Source organism: Melopsittacus undulatus, chromosome 4, assembly GCF_012275295.1.
Source record: "Melopsittacus undulatus isolate bMelUnd1 chromosome 4, bMelUnd1.mat.Z, whole genome shotgun sequence".
In the NCBI taxonomy this organism is placed as follows: Eukaryota; Metazoa; Chordata; class Aves; order Psittaciformes; family Psittaculidae; genus Melopsittacus; species Melopsittacus undulatus.
The window spans coordinates 60,006,515-60,026,118 of record NC_047530.1 but is presented as its reverse complement, the minus strand read 5'-3'; positions in this window follow the sequence as shown (position 1 = coordinate 60,026,118).

The following is a 19,604-nucleotide window of genomic DNA, read 5'->3' as shown; positions in this document are numbered from 1 at the left end:
AAAAAGCTCAAGATCCAGTTGCAGGAAAACGTACAATAGTCAAGCTTCCAAGACTGCAGACACATCCAAGTGAGGCACTGCACATGGCAGTTTGCCATTCTTTTAGCAGCCCTGAGGAAAAGGACTTGGGCCTGCTAGTCAATGAGGAAATGAGCATGAGCCAGCTTCAGTGTGTGCTCACAGCCCAAAAAGCAAACCGTATTCTGGGCTGCATCAAAAGAAGCGTGACCAGCAGGTCAAAGGAGGTTATCCTACCCCTCTACTCTGTTCTCATGAGACCTCACTTGGAGTATTGTGTGCAGTTCTGATATCCTCAACATAAAAGGGCATGGAACTGTTGGAACAAGTCCAGAGGAGGGTCATGAGGATGATCAGGGGACTGGAGCACCTCCCATATGGAGACAGGCTGAGAAAGTTGGGGCTGTTCAGCCTGGAGACGAGAAGGCTGCATGGAGACCTCATAGCAGCCTTCCAGTATCTGAAGGGGCCTATAGGGGTGCTGGGGAGGGACTATTCGTTAGGGACTGTAGTGATAGGACAAGGGGTAAAGGGTTCAAACTTACACAGGGGAAGTTTAGATTAGATATAAGGAAGAAGTTCTTTACGTGAGGGTGATGAACCACTGGAATGGGTTGCCCATGGAAGCTGTGAATGCTTCATCCCAGGAGGTGTTCAAGGCCAGGTTGGACAGAGTCTTGGGTGGCATGGTTTAGTGTGAGGTGTCCCTGCCCATGGCAGGGGGGTTGGAACTAGATGATCTTAAGGTCCTTTCCAACCCTAGCTATTCTATGATTCTAAATCAAACTGTTATTGGGCCTTCAACATAAAATGGTAATAAACTTAACAAATACATACACCATACTCAGAATTAATTAGGTTTGCTTAAGATACAATCAGACTCAAAAAGAACATCTCTATAGTAACCACAGGCTTTCTTGTTTGCTCATTTTGCACTAAAGTGACACTACTTTTTTGTTAGTTGATGCAAAGCAGGTCTTCAGTGCAAAGAGAGACTGATCAAAGTGCCATCTACTCTTTGCAGTAAAAGTTTCCTAAACTCTGTTTAGCTTTACCTGTATTTGTGAGGCTGCATCACTGGAAAAAAAAATTAAATTGAGAAATGTTCAGACAGGCCCATCATGTGTATGAGCTTGTTAAGGTTCAGCTTTAGCTACCTCATGAGAGTATGCCTTGGGACAAACATGCAAAGAGATGTATGCAGGCAGAACATCTGCACATTCCCAAGCAGATGGAATCATAAATACCTTTGTATACATTTACCTCAAAACCCTATAAGGTAGAAAAATATTATCTTCACTTCACAAATGAGAAGTGAGTGGAGGGAAAGCTGAAGGGCAGTGTCATTTCCCTGTGTTCATTTCAGATAGCTAGGTTGAATATTATAAGAATTAATAGAGCTGATGGATCCTCAACAGGTCAATCAGTCTTCTTGGTAGTGATATTGAGGCCTCCCGTTCAAGTTTTTCACCAGAACCAGTCTTAATCTTTTTTTTAGGCCAAAAAAAAAGACACACTAGGTTTCATAAGGAACTTCTGTAGTGCAATGTTCTGAACTCTTTCAGCAGATGCCACAGATATATCACCATTTTGCAGATTTCACCACTAATCAATATAACTACTCTCTCTGGGGAAATTAAAATTTACCCTGGAAAACAAGTAAATGAAAAATGGCTTTTTTCAGTTTGTGACAAAAGACAAGGTTTGTCTATTTCATGTTTTTCCAGAAAAAAACCCACTAAACATTTGGTAAATATATTTATCATCTAAAATACTGGGAAACTGTATCTGTATAATTTGCAAGTGCCAAGAGCAGTTTTTGAAGAAGCTTTAGTTAGGTCTTACATATGTCACTTTCATATACCAAGGACCACCTAACAAAAAGGAATGCAATTAAAACAGTAATAATAAGCACCTACATTCAACTTCAGTCACAAAAGAGGCAGTGTTTCTAGTCTGCATGAAGGAACATGTCATTCAGCAATTAAGAAAGAAGGCAGCTTATAAATAAATAAACAATTTCTGAAAAACTGTTTACTCCCCCCCCCCCCCAGCATCTATCTGCAGATACTTGATAGACTTGGGAATACACATGTATTTAAAATACCAATGATTCCTAACAGGAAAATATGTTGGTTCAATTCAACATAAAATTAACATACTAAATTTGGAAAACGAAGCATTATCAATACTATGGAAAGAGATAGGCCATATGTACTGTAACAATCCATGAAGATATTGTTCTTTAAATACTGTGTAGCTAGATCTGGGTAAAGTCAAACTTATTTTTGACTATCTAGTTCCCCAGTCATACAAATATTTCCCAATGAAAGTTGTCATATATGCAAAGGGAGAAGATTTTGCAAGTCAAACATGTCTTAGCAGAATGACCACAGCTTGACTCCTCAAATAACGTCATAACAAGATGATGAGACAACCAACTCATCTAGGCACTGTATAAGACATAAACTGTAACAACCCTGCTCCAAACACCAGGCAAAGATCCCGCAGCCACTGGCCAGATACAGCACAGCCGCAGGTGCTCAGGCACTAGAAGCCTCAGCACTTTCAACGTGAAAAGCCTGCCTTGTCTAGTTTTCAGAGGTCAGTCCTTTCTTCCACCCCAACAAGAAGGAGCTTACACTTTTTCCTCCTGTCTCACCTACTTGTCAGAACAACAGTTTGGTGGTCCATGCAATGTGAGCAAGACCACAGGAATGCTATATTGTATATGCTTAGTGTCCATATTGACTTAATTCATGTTAGTGTACGCTGAGAGTACAGGAATGCTTTATGTAACTGCTTAAAGTCTATTTGAGCAGCAAACAACAATGTAGAAGTTCATAAAAGCAGCAAAATCGGGAAGCTAACACCACCAAACAAAGCACAGATATGTGTAAGGCCTTTTTCCTCATCACTAGAAACTTTACTATGGGTTATGAAACAAGAGCACAACCTGAACCTACTTTGAAAATGAAGTGAGGCAGATAAATTTATGGAGTCCTACATTAGTATCCTACTTAATTAATAACATTTTATTAGAATTAATAATCACAAAATAGCTAGCAACTTTAAAAGAGCTTCTACCTATGTCTCACAAATGTCATTATTAAATATATGGTTTTATCAGTAGCTACCAACCCAAAACAAAAGAGGACACTGAAATTCCAATAACATCTCAAAGACTTACTGTTAAGAAGAAACAAGCACATGCATCACAAGTGTTAGTAAGACAATTCAGAAACAAAACAAATTCAAAGATAAATTCTCTTACTGCAAACCCAAGCCAACCTGGAGAAAAATTCTGCTGTTATGCTACAGCTTTTTATTCTCTCCACTACACAACACAGCTATTCCTGGGCTACTAGCAAAGCACAGATGTATTTGTGTCCCACCCACATAATGCCTTCTGCTTTAATATTAAGCCTTTGCAGAGAAAAGGAGTTTGTGAAATTTGGTTTTATTTTGGACTTGCCTGATTTTCTAAAGTCCTGGAAAATAGGTGCTTCCTCCAGACACTGTAGTCTGTATGCATCTGTTGGATGAGCTTTGCTGTGCAGTGGGTTATGGTTGTTCCCTGTTAGGAAATGGGAGTCAGCTTGGAAACCACCTGCAGTGGAAGAAATACAGCAGATTCCAGTGCACTGAGATGAGATCATACATGGCTGCCCTTACCAAATAATCATTTTCTGGAGAGGAAAATAGAAAGCATAAAAATGTGTTTTTCTACCAGCATTTGCCTCGGTCTTCACCGGCAAAGGCTCTGACAGCACCACCCAAGTATTGGAAGATGGACGCAGGGACTGTGAGAATGAAGACCTTGGGCCCACTGTAGGAGAGGATCTGGTTCAAGACCATCTTAGGAACCTGAAAGTACACAAGTCCATGGGACCTGATGAAGTCCATCCATGGGTCCTAAAGGAGCTGGCAAATGAAGTTGCTAAGCCACTGGCCATCATATGTGAAAAATCATGGCAGTCAGGTGAAGTTCCTGATGACTGGAAAAAGGGAAATATAACCCCCATTTTCAAGAAGGGGAAAATGAATGACCTGGGGAATTACAGACCAGTCAGTGTCACCTCTGTGCCTGGCAACATCTTGGAGCAGATTCTCCTGCAAGGCATGCCAGGGCACATGAAAAACAACCAGGTGCTTGGTGATAGCCAGCAGGGTTTCACTAGGGGGAAATCCTGCCTGACCAATTTGGTGGCCTTCTATGACAGGGCTACAGATCTGATGGATGGGTAGAGCAGCTGATGTCATCTTCCTGGACCTGTGCAAAGCATTTGACAATGTCCCACATCCTTGTCTCTAAATTGGAGAGACATCAATTTGATAGGTGGAACACTCGGTGGATAATGAACTGGCTGGATGGCTGCATGCAAAGAGTTGTGGTCAACAGCTCAGTGTCAATGTTACAGGCTGGAGACCAGTGACGAGAGGTGTCCCTCAGGGATTGGTGTTGGGAGCAGTCTTGTTCAACATCTTTATTGGTGACATGGACAGTGGGATTAAGTGCACCCTCATCAAGTTTGCTGATGACACCAAGCTGTGTGGTTTGGTTGATACGCTGGAGGGAAGGAATGTCATCCAGAGGGACCTTGACATGCTTGTGAGGTGGGCTGATGCCAACTTCATGAAGTTTATCCATGCCAAGTGCAAGGTCCTACACCTAGGTCGGAGCAATCCCAGGCACAGCTACAGGTTGGGCAGAGAAGTAATTCAGAACAGCCCTGTGGAGAGGGACTTGTGGGTGTTGGTGGATGAGAAAATGAACATGAGCCAGCTTCAGTGTGTGCTTGCAGCCCAGAAAGCAACCATATCCTGGGCTGCATCAAAAGAAGCGTGACCAGCAGGTCAAAAGAGGTGATCCTGCCCCTCTACTCTGCTCTTGTGAGACCTCACTTGGAGCATTGTGTGCAGTTCTGGTGCCCTCAACATAAAAAGGACATGGAACTGTTGGAACAAGTCCAGAGGAGGCCACGAGGATGATCAGGGGACTGGAGCACCTCCCGAATGAGGATAGGTTGAGAAAGCTGTGGCTGGTCATCCTGGAGAAGAGAAGGCTGCATGGGGACCTCATAGCAACCTTCCAGTATCTGAATGCAGCCTATAAGGATGCTGGAGAGGGACTGTTCATTAGGGACTGTAGTGATAATACAAGGGGTAATGGCTTGATACTAAACAGGGGAAGTTTAGACTGGATATAAGGAAGAAGTTCTTTAACTGTGAGGGTGGTGAGGTACTGGAATGGGTTTCCCAGGGAGGTAGTGAATGCTCCATCCCTGGCAGTGTTCTAGGCCAGGTTGGACAGAGTCTTGGGTGCCATGGTTTAGTGTGAGGTGTCCCTGTCCATGGCAGGGGGTTGGATCTAGATGATCTTACAATCCTTTGCAACCCTAATTATTCTATAATTCTATGATTCATTTGTATTACGGTAATGTACTACGAGGCTAGCTTTTCCTGTATGTGTTCAACTGCTATGGTGATACATTTAAACTGCAGTCCTTAGCAAACAGATGCAGTGGACAGGAGGCATATCATTCCTTTGTTTGGTTCATGGGTAAAACAACTGTTTAAAAAAATGGCATTTGAGTCGTGGATAATTATTTTAAAATAGGATTAAATCAACTCAAAAACTGGATGGGGAACAACCCAAGTAACAGCAGTTTGTGAAAACATAAGAATGCTTTTGATACTGCACAGAGTGAAATTGGATTTTCATGAGAAATGAAAGTACAATCATATGATTAAAGACAGTATTAAACATATTCACAAGGGCCAAATTAAGATTGCACTGACATAGCTTAGCGTTTCAATGTTTGCTCATGCAAACGTAATACCATTTATATAATGGAAATGGGAGACAGGATTGCAGAGAATAGTTGGTTTTTTTTTTAATATGATCTAGATACGCACATATCACTGTGAATTACAATGTATGGTTTGTGATTCCAAGGAAATACTATTTTTACAGTATAACTTTTCTTAAATATATAGGTGACAGAGAACTTCAACAGATATTATAATTATTCTTACTAATGAGTAAAATAAGTTGCTAGTGCATGAGCAGTATCTCATACTTCAAAAAGGAGCACTGCCTCCCCCAATTAACTCACAGATCCCAGAAATTACACAAACTTGATTTAGTTTTCATTTTTGATATTGTTTATGTTTTTGATTCCTTTTTTCAGATTTCTTCATCTGATAGAGAAAGGAAGAGGAAAAATGGAGGATAAGAAACAGGAAAAAAAATAATTTAAATGGAATCTGTGTTTTTCTACAAGTTTTCACTATAAAATGGAACACTTTTGCAATAGAAATATTCCATAAATATTTATGATCTTAAAAACATAAAAATGCTTGACCAGTTCAAGTTATAATTGGTTTTCTTAAGTAATGGCTCACACAAATATGCCAATAACTGTCAGCACTGCATTATTTATTATTCGCATACTTTCACATCTGGCCATAACAAGGAGATGAGCAGTAGCAAAAATGGAGCTGTCAGGAATAAGTTGTGTCAGACCAGCCTAATTTCCTTTAATATTCTTTACTTGCCTAGACGCTTTGTAAATGGGGGAGAAGTAGAAAATTCAGATGATGTAAGTTTTATCCAGTGTGTCAAAGAGAACATTCTCATAAAAGAAATATGTAAACTTGGACTAGACAATATTAGGGTGATGCATAACAACATCCATGATTCACAGCTAAAAGGCAAGGTATACTGCATTGGACTTGTCAGAGGTCTGCTGTGGGTCCAGCCGTGTGCAGTAGAAGGACGGTATGTTTTTTAAATGTGAACTAAAAAGGAATTTCAGTATGTGGAAGGAACTAGCAAGGGCTTGCAGTACATGGAAAATTCATCTTGTCAAGCTGGAGAAATAGATTGAAAAGATGGGATGCAATTTTCCAGGTACAAGTGGAATGTGCCACGCTTAGGTATAATAAATTTCACAGAACTTGGAGGAGGAACAATGGTCTGGTAACAGTTCTGCAGAAAACAATCTGTAGTTATACTGAATCACAGCTGAATATGAGTCAATGATGCAATGCCACTGTACAAAACACCCCTCACCCACATGAAGCCTGACATGATACATTCAGGCTTCGGTTTGGTACTAGATTTGCCTCAGCAGGATAGCAATGCGTTGTGCAAGCATTGTACTTCAGGAAGAATCCAGAGGGAAAGAGAGCCGGAGGTGGGGCAGCAGAAACATTGAGAGATCTAGGAAACCTGTAGGGAAAGGCTAAAAGAGCAGGGATTGAGAAGATAAACTAAAAAATTATAAGAAGCACAAGGTATGCAAAAGGCTGTCTGAACTGGAATACAATGTTTTCTACACCCATGTAGACTGGACAATTACAAGGAGAAAAATTCAGGTTAGATATCTGAAACCTCCTTTAGTAAAAGCAGAGACCTGTTCAGAATAGATTACCTCTTGCAAAGTTTGAAGTCCACATATATATAAAAAGATTTACTACATTTCTGTCAAGAATGTCACATATTTTTCTAATTCCATTCTAAGTAAAAGTGATCTCTTAAGGTCCTCCCAGTCTGTTTTTCCGTACTAGGTTTAGGGATACTCTGAAAATTTCACATATATGCTGAGGTGGCCCATGAAATGAGCTGCAGTTGAATGATGACTCTAAGAAGTGGGTTTAAAATTACATGTGAAAATGCACCAGAACCAAGCAAAATCGGGAAATATATATATATATTTTTTAAAAAAGGTACAATAATCTCCAGTATCTCCATTATAAGAAAAAGCTTAGAAGTGTGTTCATGTCCTCCTCTGATTTTGAAACTCGTCCCATGCTTATGATGATCCTACAGAATCAGGACTCAAAGCCAGCAGAAAACTTGTCGTTATGTTTTCTTTTCCCCAGGAAGCTAAAGCCCAGGGCCTCAGCTCCCACTGTCTGTACAGCAAGGTGAGAAGATGCATTCTAGCCATAAGAAGCAACATTAGGGAATTTTCTTTATGTTTCTACCATTTTTACAAAAATGGATATGATCTTATAGCACAAGAATACTTTGCCAGTGAATGAATCAGGGACATGTTAATAGAATCACAGAATCCCAAGGGTTGGAAGGGACCTCAAAAGATCATCTAATCCAACCCCCCTGCAAGAGCAGGGTAACCTAGAGTACATCACACAGGAACTTGTCCAGGTGGGCCTTGAATATCTCCAATGTAGGAGACTCCACAACCCCCCTGGGCAACCTGTTCCAGTGTTCTGTCACTCTTACAGAGTAAAGAAGTTCTTCCTGATGTTAACGTGGAACCTCCTATGCTCCAGTTTACACCCATTGCCCCTTGTCCTGTCACTGGGTATCACTGAAAAAAACCTAGCTCCATCATCCTGACACCCACCCTTTATATATCTGTAAACACTGATGAGGTCACCCCTCAGTCTCCTCTTCTCCAAGCTAAAGAGACCCAGCTCCCTCAGCCTCTCCTCATAAGGGAGCTGTTCCACTCCCTTCATCATCTTTGTGGCTCTGCGCTGGACTCTTTCAAACAATTCCCTGTCCTTCTTGAACTAAGGGGCCCAGAACTGGATGCAATATTCCAGATGCGGCCTCACCAAGGCAGAGTAGAGGGGGAGGAGAACCTCTCTTGCCCTACTAACCACACCCTTTCTAATGCACCCTAGGATGCCATTTGCCTTCTTGGCCACAAGGACACATTGCTGGCTCATGGTCCTCCTCCCATCCACCAGGACCCCCAGGTCCCTTTCCCCTTCACTCCTTTCCAGCAGGTCAACCCCCAACCTGTACTGGTACATGGGGTTGTTCTTCCCCACATGCCAGACTCTACACTTGCCCTTGTTGAATTTCATCAAGTTTCTCCCCACCCAACTCTCCAGCTTGTCCAGGTCTCACTGAATGGCAGCACAGCCTTCTGGTGTGTCAGCCACTGCTCCAGTTCAGTGTCATCAGTGAACTTGCTGAGGGTACACTCAGTTCCCTCATCCAGGTCGTTGATGAAAATATTAAACAGGGAGAGCTCCTCTTTGTACACAGATATCTTGGTACTCAGGAACGATGTGAAAGCAAATTACAGTTAAATGGGAGTCTGTTGAAATATGATAATTGTTAAATTGTCCCTGAGTCTGGTAGGGACTTTTTAGGAAGGATTTCCATCAATGTCTGGAAAAGTGCATAACAAGCAGCCTTGGGCTTTTAATTTAATTTAATTTCTATTAACCAGCCTACTTGGAGTTTTCAGATTGATTCACCACCAGTGTTTGAGCATGCTCTGACAGAAGCAATGCATATTGAAGTAGCTAAAGTTCTCATTTCAGCATGCCTAATTAACTGCATTTTTTCACAGACAGCAGCAAAATATTGGAATACATACATGCATTCTGGATACAAGACAAAGAATTTTAGACAAAAAAAAGTTGTGACTAAAATTCATTATTTGCCTACAAAGAGTTTGAGTATTTGTTTTTTCATGGTAGTATATTCAAGTGTTCTTTTCCAATAACGTTGATAAAATTATGAAAAAGTTCTCAATTCTCATAAGTATTTGTGGTCATGTTTGTGCTTTAAAAATGGTTCTGTAATAGTCTTGAAAATACTGAGAAGGTTCAAAAACATCAAACCATTGACACCACCAGAAAAATTCAGGTTGCAAATAACCGCTGAATGGTGCAAACTGAAAACAATCTCAGTAAATATGTATGAGACTATGTTGCTTGAGCATTTTTGAAAAATGGATTTATAACAATCTGAATATTACCTACATAGGAGTTAAACATTCAGAATAACATGCTTGCTGTGAATAATATATCCAGTTTCAATATTTACTCTTACATACACTAGAACTGAATTACTTATATCTATGCAACCATAACTGTCAGAGTATTTCAGTTCTGTTTTCTGCCACAGGTTTCTGCATGACCTTGAGCAAGTTATGCAGACTTTTTTGTGCATCAGTCCTGCCCTCAGACAAACAGCAATGAAGGAACGGGCAGAACCGTGAGGATGAAAAGCTTCTGATGCATATAAGTAATGTTAGATCAGCAGGGGCACTTAAGTAACCCAGTACAGAGCCTTATAGGGAGATATTGAACTTACAGCATATTGCTACTATTTACATCTAGATAACCAGGACACTGCTCAACCATGATCCAAAGGTTTTGAAACCATTGCCCAAACTATCCCTCCAGGTGAGGTTGTACAATGAATTTGGCCCCAAGGCATGCATTACATGGTAGGGCCAGGGCAACACTGCATTTTATTGGCTCATGTAATACAGTAATAATTAAGCAGTTACAATTTTATTCAAAGCAGTCAGTACATTTGTTTCATCAGATTAAGTTTAAGTAAGTTTCATATCTCATTGCTACAACCTTGTATTTTCTCTTCCATTTCAGCCTTCTTAAGAACAGAAAAAGACATGACAAGAATTAAATCCTTGAGGCCTTCCTATTAAACTGCAGAAAAGCTCACTTAGCTTATAAAAGAAGCAAAATGCCTTCAAAAACCACGAAGAAAGGATCAGAATGCCCACAAGCTGCAAATAAATGTACTTAAAACAGCACTAGCAGGAAGAGTCAAACAGGCACACTTGCCACTTGTCTGCTCCTGCACACATCACTTGGGCTGCCAGGAAATCAGTGCTGTGACAGAGCATTTATACTAATACAACGCACCTGCCAAATTATTTCTACACCATAAGCATCAGTCTATAGAATGTGCACTCTGAGAACTTCACTGGCAGAGAAGAGAGGCTTCACTGTAAGGAAGGCACGTTAACATAGTTCAGGTTTTGATCTCAGATATACTATTGTAAATACAGAGGAATACTGTTGGAGCCTGTAAACTTAGTCTGGATTCACACCAGCGAATGTGACTGACGGGGAAAAGTGTAAAATTGCAGCACAAAGTGATGAGTCAAGGACAAGAAAACTGGAAAGAGGAATACAAATTAGTCTTAGATTGATCTACTGTTCTGTGTGTTTCTTCCGGAATAGCTGACCTTCTCTAGCATACTTTTTTTGATTGTAGTTATTTATTTTCTCATCTCTAAGTGTATAGTGAACTATTGAGTATTCCCAAAGTTAGAAATCTAAATAAGACCTACAGTTTAAAACACCATGTTTTCACAAGTATTAAAGAAATAGAAATATTTTGATAAACAAAATAATTACTTACACTCATTTTTAGTTAGTTTAGCTATTAAACAGCTTTTATGTCATAGTTCTGCTTTGGGAGGAGGCATATTCAAATGTCAATCCTTATTAGTAATGGACTTCAGAACATGAAAGGTACTTCAAAATTTATATCTTAATCTCAGCATTTTGAAATTTAGTGTGTTCATATTTGGTTCCTTAAACAGAGAGCTTTTCAGTGCTGACACATGAGGGTTTTCTTCAGCATAGAACATCCAATTTAGTGTGTGTTTGGTTTGAAGGTCATTACAGTTCATTGGGTTTAGGTTTTTTCCCCATTCAGATCAGGCCTTCTGTTATTGTACCTGGGTCATTGTTGCCCCATTACTTAAGATTTCATAATGATCACATGATACTGGATTATCCAGTTTCTTCACACTTAAATCAACCTGCATATATGATTGACGGTCAGCATCGTTCTTTTTTGCTTCCTTACTTTGAATAGTGTTGTATAAAAGTATACGTAACTTCAAGCTTGAAGGAGCACTTAAAATTACTCAGATATCAAAACAATTAACCATGAATTGATTAAAAAAATCAGGGACAAAATTTTCCATCCCAGTGATCTGTCTTTTCTTTAAACTGATAAACTGTCGCTTTATAATAGAAAATAATCTTGCACATTAAGAAATTCAGAGATGCTGACAAAACAGTGTACAGTTCTCCAGGATGCAATACTGTGAATAACTATTTAAATGCTAGTACACACTTTTTACATTTTAAGTAGAAATTGATAGGCACATATAGTTTACAATAAATAATATAAACAAGAGATGAGCATTTCTCAATACAAGAGAAGCAAACATTAAAAATGTCTGTGTCATACACATGTTTTCAAAGAAAGTGCTTGTCAGTAATCTACCTACTTGAAACAAAGGAAAGACTGTCCTTCATGCTAATAAGCTTTGCTTTACACACTTTTTACCCTACGCTCTTAAAAATGTGACCTGTGGTCTCTGTTTATGTGGCATAACACTAAAATATTCTGACCAGTCCCCATTCAAATCTTCTTTAGAAACAGAACTGCTTAAGACATGCCTACTTAGAAAGATTTTTGTCATTACTGTTTTTCACCAGAGAGTTGTATGCTGAAAATGTATGCTAAAAGCATTCCAAATTATGTTGTGGGAAAAAAAAAAACATAAATATATATACGCATATATAGGAATCAGCATACACCCCAAAAGACTTGATAAACTGTAAACTCTTGCTCATTTTGTGAGCAAAATGAAGCTGGGATGACAAGATCCAGAGGTCACCCAGAAAAGACTTGAATGAGACCATCATAAGGCACATCATAAGACAAGGGCAGGGTAGGAACAATAGTGTTTGTACTTGACCAAGTCAGAAGAAGAAGAAAACCAGAACTGAGTATGAGGTAAAATATATTAATTAGAATAGAAGTTGGAAAAACATGACTAAGAATTGTGGAAAATGAACTGATGCAACTGATGATCACTGTCTGAATTAGATGGGTGAGGCAATAAATAAGCCACCAGATCTGAAGACTTGCACATGGAATGGATCCATAGAACTGATGGGTCAGGGCTACAAGAACACACTGTCCTCAACTCCATCTGGAACCCCTACAGGGCATGGTGAAGCTAATCCTGCTTTCATGTACACTGCGTCATCATTTTCTCTTAAAAAAGATGAATGAACATCAAAATGCTTTTGAAAACCTATCTGAGGAACAAGAATTATTGTCTTCAGCATATGATATTCTCACCAAAGTTACAATTGCATTTGTGTGTTGTTATAAGAATTTAGATTCTATTATGCATATTTTTTTTTTTACTCCTGCTTCCCTTGATTCTTTTCTTGGCCTCATGTTCAACTTCTAAAGTGTTTTCACAAAGCAAAGACACTTGAAGTAGTTTGAACTGTGGCTGCTTAGAAATTGGATGCCCTTGCACAGAAGATACCTTTGCATATTTACAGACCTATTCTTACACAGTTAGTTTAATCTAAATAAAGCAGAGTTAACACCTTTTATCATAGTCAGAGTTGAATAATTAAATCAGTTGTGTGAAAGAGCAGAGGTTTTTCTGACTTTTATATAATTTATGGGAAAATCACCTGCCAGGTTAGACAGATCAGTAAGTTCAGTTCTTATTCAGCTGTAAAAAACTGCACGTATTTTAGACTTCAGTAAGGACTAGAACAAACAGAAGGTTGTCTCTGTTTTGCAGTTGTCTAATAAAAGGTATTAACTCCACAACTTTGAGTTGTCTCTGACACCGAACCACTACTTCCTTAGTAAAGCATTGTTTCATTCAGAAGTCATTCATTCATTCTTTCACTCACTCCTTCATTCAGATACTTGATTCAGATTTTTGGAGGGTGCTTTTAAGTAAAAAAGTGACTCAGTATCTTATGTCCCTTCTCCCCAAGAGACAGAGAGTGTGATAGGCATGAGACAGAGGGGAAGGTGTGTGCTCTTTCACAGCTCAAAACTCCCACTTACTAAGTTCATAGTCCCTTTATTTGTGTTTTTAATGGTAGCCACAGTATGCATTTGTGTTACCAATATGGATTTAACGTTGCATCTTGAGCAGACATACCCATAGACAAGGGGTTGCTTATATGTTTTATTTCAAATAGTGATCATTCTTTGCTAAAGAATGGGTCTGCTTTGAACTTTAAAAGTTATTCCTTTCAGAGAGCATTATTTATGTATTTATTTTCCACTAACACTGCTAACAATGATATTTGATCTGCATTATTTTGCCTTCAGTAACAGTAGAGGAAATTCTGATGTTAGTTTGAAAATCACAGATTTATGTTGCCTTATTTTCCTGTCTAGAACTGATCCTTATGTTATCAAAGAATGAAAATTGCAGGAAAATTATTTGCTTTATCTTTATTTGGAGAAATTTAATAAATTCATTAGCTTCATTGGGTCATTATCATTATTAACTAGGAAAGAAAAAAAACAATGTTAGAGTAGCTCATCTATGGGGGGCACGAGTTCTGGAGCTAGAGTTTGCCTTTGTTTTGAGATTTTTTTAATCCATATGACAATTTATTGAATTGATATTATACCTGTCAAAATAAATTGCCACCTAAATTTCACTAAAAAAATTAGCAACCAAATACTTTTTACTAATCCAGAAACATTTTTTATGAGATAGAAGGCTGAACTAAACCATTTGATGAATGGTTTAACATCCAAGTCATCTTCATTTTTGTATTCCTAATAAAACAATACCCTCAATGAGTACTAATTAAAATGTTACTGCATCTTGATGAAATATCACTTACTGAAATGAAATCCAGATCAGCATGTCAGTTAATTTCTAATCATTTACCCTATAACAATAAAATACAGTTTACAGTCTCTTCACTTGCTAATCACAAGGGTGTCATCATGCAGTCTCTGCTGTCTCCCTCCAGAAACAATCAGTGTAAAATTACTCAAAATGTAACTACAAATAGTTGTCCAAATAAGTGTTCCAATCTATTACTCTAAATTTAATTAAGTGCATATTAAGATTTTGCTTTCGTGTCCCCCCCCTTTTTTTCTTTTCTCTGATTAAGTTCTTGTAGGTTAGAAACAGTTTAAATATATTTCAGTGTAAAATTAAAAAATTTAATATAAATGTCTATGTGTGCACCTGCTACATGATCAAAGAAAAGGGAATTGCAACTACATATCCATTCCCTTCATACTAATAAGAATAATCAGAAAATAGGCAATACAGGAAGAATTATTGATAATGCTCTACATATTGAGATAAGTGAAACTAGAAAACTAAATGAAAATAACCTAAACACCACATTAAAGAAATGTTTTCTTCTTACCTATAGCAAATAAGAGTAATGGAAAGAATGATTAATGTATGGAAAATCAGTGGCAATGACAGAGGAAATACCCACAGAAATGCGACTGTTCTGGTCACTACATTTTCAGTGTCAAAACCCCCTTCAGTTTCTTGCAATGTCAAAATAGTTTGTTTCTCTTTTGAAAGATTTTCTTAGCAGCATCTCTGCAAGGCCTTGTACGTGGGCTAGCAAAAGCGTCTTTCAAGCACCTGATGACTCAGGTCTTAACATGCTTGAAGATAGAAGGAAGCAATAAAAATAAATGTGTTTAACATGTTTTTTTCTGTTACTCACTCCTTTCTGTGTAGTAATACTTTCTTATCAAAAGAGAGATTTGGATGCTTTCAAAAGGAAGAAAAGTATGATTCTGGTTTCCACTAATAAGAGATGCACCTTGAACAATTCTGGTGTTGAAGAATGGTATTGTTAGAACAGTGATAACACACATGATTTTATGCTTTTAACACTCTTTTTATAAATAAAACTGCTAAACCCAAGCTTTTTCTGTAATGTAAATAAACAGAAACTATTTATTCTTATATTTCTAGGCCCTCTGCTCAGCCTGACAGCTGCCTTGCTTGCCAAATTTTAAATACCTGTCACAGTGAAGTATGTTCTGAGTCCTTGGTGGGTGCTTTTCCTCTAGTGAACAGAATTTTTTATCTACTTAAGAGGTGGCAAACTGGAAATTTGTTAATAGATTTTTATTACTGCCAACTTCCCCCGGCTCCTTTTGTTTTAGTAAGATCTCAGAGAAGATACACATCTATACCTCCTTTGTGTCTCAATACTAATTAATACACAGTTAAGTTAGCACAAACTAGGCACTGTAAATATACAATGTGCAAGTAGGTGACCTCCTTCTTCCCATGAGTTACAGATTAGTACCACATAACGTTTGCTAAATCACTATCTTTTCATATGCCGCACTGTTCGTCCTATGTGATTTGGAATATTTTGGACTTGCAGCAATTAGTTACTAAAACAACAAAAAAGAGTCACTATTGAAACAGATAGGTACCATTACAAAGTGTTCTTATTAAGGTTGCTATAATTCCCAGTACAAATAAACTAAACTTCCCCAGTAGAAACAATCCAAACCTGTCCTTCACCTGAGCAAACTCAGACTATCACACAGAAGTAGCATGTGGGACAATAGTATGAACAAGCCAGCTCATACAGAAGGCGAAGCAAGCAGTAAATCCTGCGCTCCATTTAGATTTTTAGGTATTTGATGAACAGGGGCATTATTCAGATCTGTTGATGGCCTACGATGTGTTAGCCTTGAAAATACATGAGTGGCAATGGGATAAAAAGAAGCCCTTATACTGTTAACACATTTTGTTTTGACATTTTTTTCCTGAGAAATGTAAGTGACTGGAATGTGATGAGCAAGCCTAAAAAAAATGCTGAAGACAAGAGGATGTGCTAAGACAATTTGGGGTGTAACTGATCTTTGCTGGAAGAATTTAGCAAGAAATTGTAATAAGCACATGGATGATGTTAGGCTAGTCGTGCTGTGTTAGTTTCAGGTTAGTCTTAGACTTACTTTAATGCTCTTGTGCCCCATAAGATTTCTTTTACTCTTCTTTTGTGAGCTGGGGAGAAAGAATAATGTTGGAAGCAGGTTTACGCTAGTGTACAGACTTCCAAAGTGGAGCAAATGTAATCATTTAAGCTGTGTCTGAATTGCAGGAACCATAGTGGCAACTCCTTGAAATGAGCCCCTTACTTATTCTGGGCTTTTGTGGGCTGGGGGAAAGCTACAGCATGTTGCAGACAGGTTCCTGATGTGTAGATCCACCAGGCATCTCCCTCTCCATCTGCATAGAGTCTAAGAGAAATCACATCCCTATATGAAACAGTTATTTTTGTCTACTTGGCACAGAAGCAAATGTATTCACTGATCATTTGCGATCAGTAAGATGATACTGGTTACAGATCAGGGAGTATGACTTTTTATGTAAACTGCGTGGTTAAATAAGGTCCAAATATTCAATAAGGTTCTTAGGTACTGTTGTGTTCATTATTAAACAGATCAAGCAGTGTCCAAATACTTTCTTTTTGTACATGCATTTCCTAGCATATAACGTAACTGTATTGGTTAATACTTCAGAGTTAAATTATTAGCTACTTTAATTACTTTCATTTCACTTACAACACATCCCATCAAAATTTTACTGTTTAATTATATATATTTATTATGGTAGGTGCTGTAGTAAACTTACTCTTCACTGCTCACCTGAAATAGTCATAGGTAGCACATTTAACATCATTAAAAATGACATTGTTTTAATTTTTATTTCTGAGCAGCACATGTCACCAAAAGCTTTATAATTAGGTGATTTCTAAATACCATCACATCTACAATGTAGTTATGTCAAGCCAGCCTCTTGAACTTGAATTTTGCCAGCAAAGTTTTCTTTTCCAGAAAGTTAAAACATGTTCATTGCATCGTGATTTACTATTAATTAACATAACAATAATTTTACAATATTTTATCTAGCTCTTTTTTTTCCAACAGAAATTTAAGCGAGAAAGAAAATTAGATGCTCAAGAATATATATATTGTATGTTAGCAACTTTTTTTAAATAACTTCTCTTGTTTCTTTAATCTTCAATTTTAACACATCAGATCTTCTGATCTTCACTTGCTGTAAATACGTATAGGAATGTTCAATTAATAAAGCTGTGACAATACTCAGCATCAGAGTATTTGACCAAAATTATTATTAACTAGATTTGGAAAAGGAGATTTCTTATTATATTTTTCTCAACAGCATCAATATGAAAGTTAATATGAAAGTATTTTTAAAGAGAAATAAAGTCATAAATATTCTGACATGCACAAGTCTCACACATGCACATAATGGAACACACATGTAGATGACAAATGTATCATTAATTCAATGCACTTCTCTACAGTTCAAGAGAGGAGATCTGTGAGGCAACAGGGTTAGTTCTTCTAGATACAGAGCTCTCCGGTGTTGATTGGACACAGACTGCTTTAAATATCCTCACTACATTCTCAATTTCAAGCAATAAGAGAATGGGTACAAAATTAGACAAGATTTATGGAGATACCACATTATTATAAAAATCAAGATAACATGAAATTTCTGAAGAAGTAATTTTTCATCTCATGAATGCTATTGTAATTATGAAAAAAGTTTCACTTGCATCTCAAAACTTCTCAAAAGTGCATGCACTCACTTAAATTTAAAAACTGGAAAGATATAAATGCATGCAGTACGTGTATTAACATTAATCAGTAATAGCCGCCTTGCATCTCTGTAGCTACTAAAAGCTGATCACTGATTAACTTCATGTAGCTTTCTGAGTACCTTACTCTTTCCTTTTCCATATCTTCTATTCTTTTGCATAACTCAATAAAGCTAAAGGCTTTAAGGAAATTAATGGAAGTTTAGCAAAGGGATTAGTGGCATTGTACTTCATTGTAGTAATCTCACCCTAATTGTGGGCCTGTCAAATAGTCTTGCAAAGCTCTTTTTTTTTCTTGAAGAAAAATAAATTGCTACAACATTCCATAAAAGACTCAGTTGTGCACACGTTATATGCCTCATTTAAACAAGCAGCCTCATCTACTTTTTTGTAGTCATTATATCAACAGGTCCTAATCTTTCAATAAGTGATCCTGAACTTTGATGCTAGTTGACCATATAATATTTTTCATATAACCTGTCCTAAAGAGATACATATTTAAACATTAATCGCTACGCTTAGAGGCTTATGCAAATAATGTATCTGTCCTCAGGCTTAAATGGTAATAAAGATATAATAGATTGAAGAATTTATGGTTTATTCTACTCTGTAAGAATAGCAGTGGTATGTGTTATTACAAAATATAAAACCAATAACATAATCCAAAGGAGACTAGAAGGCAATTCAATTACAGAGCTTCTTACTATCTATTAGCATCCTGGGGCGTCTGGAGTCCCCATTGACTTGAGTCAGGCTCCTGTACAACAATAAAGGATCAGTCAAACATTGTATGTGTCAACTGAAATGCACTTCAGGCTAACAGGTATCAAAAGAAATCTAATGGCTCCTTATGGCCTGATGACAGATGAGATGATGGGACTTCCTCCTAACAACAAACCCCACTCCATCAACAGCCACTAATTGACATCCTTTCTGACAGCCACTCTCCTTTTAAAAGACATCCCTGCAGTCTATGGTGGACACACAGGAAATTTATCCAAAAGCTGTCAGTGTGACAGTTTTCATGACAAATAATCCACTGACATGAAGCAAAAGTATGTGTAGTGTTCTCTAAATCCCTTTCTAAAATTAATAATTAAAAATTGGATATTCACATGTCATTTAAGCTTTGTCTATTTAATCTTAGTGTTCTTTCATGAGGTAGCTACAATCATAGCTTGCTAATTTCCATGTCCTGCACAACATAGCACTGGGGCAATGAGTACAGGAGTAGATAGTGAGGAAGAATATGGGTAGCACTTATCTGTACAAACTGAGGATAGAGTCCAGACTTTAAATGGCCTCATGCTGAGATTTTCAACAAGGTTTAAGGAAGTTAGGTGTTCACTTTC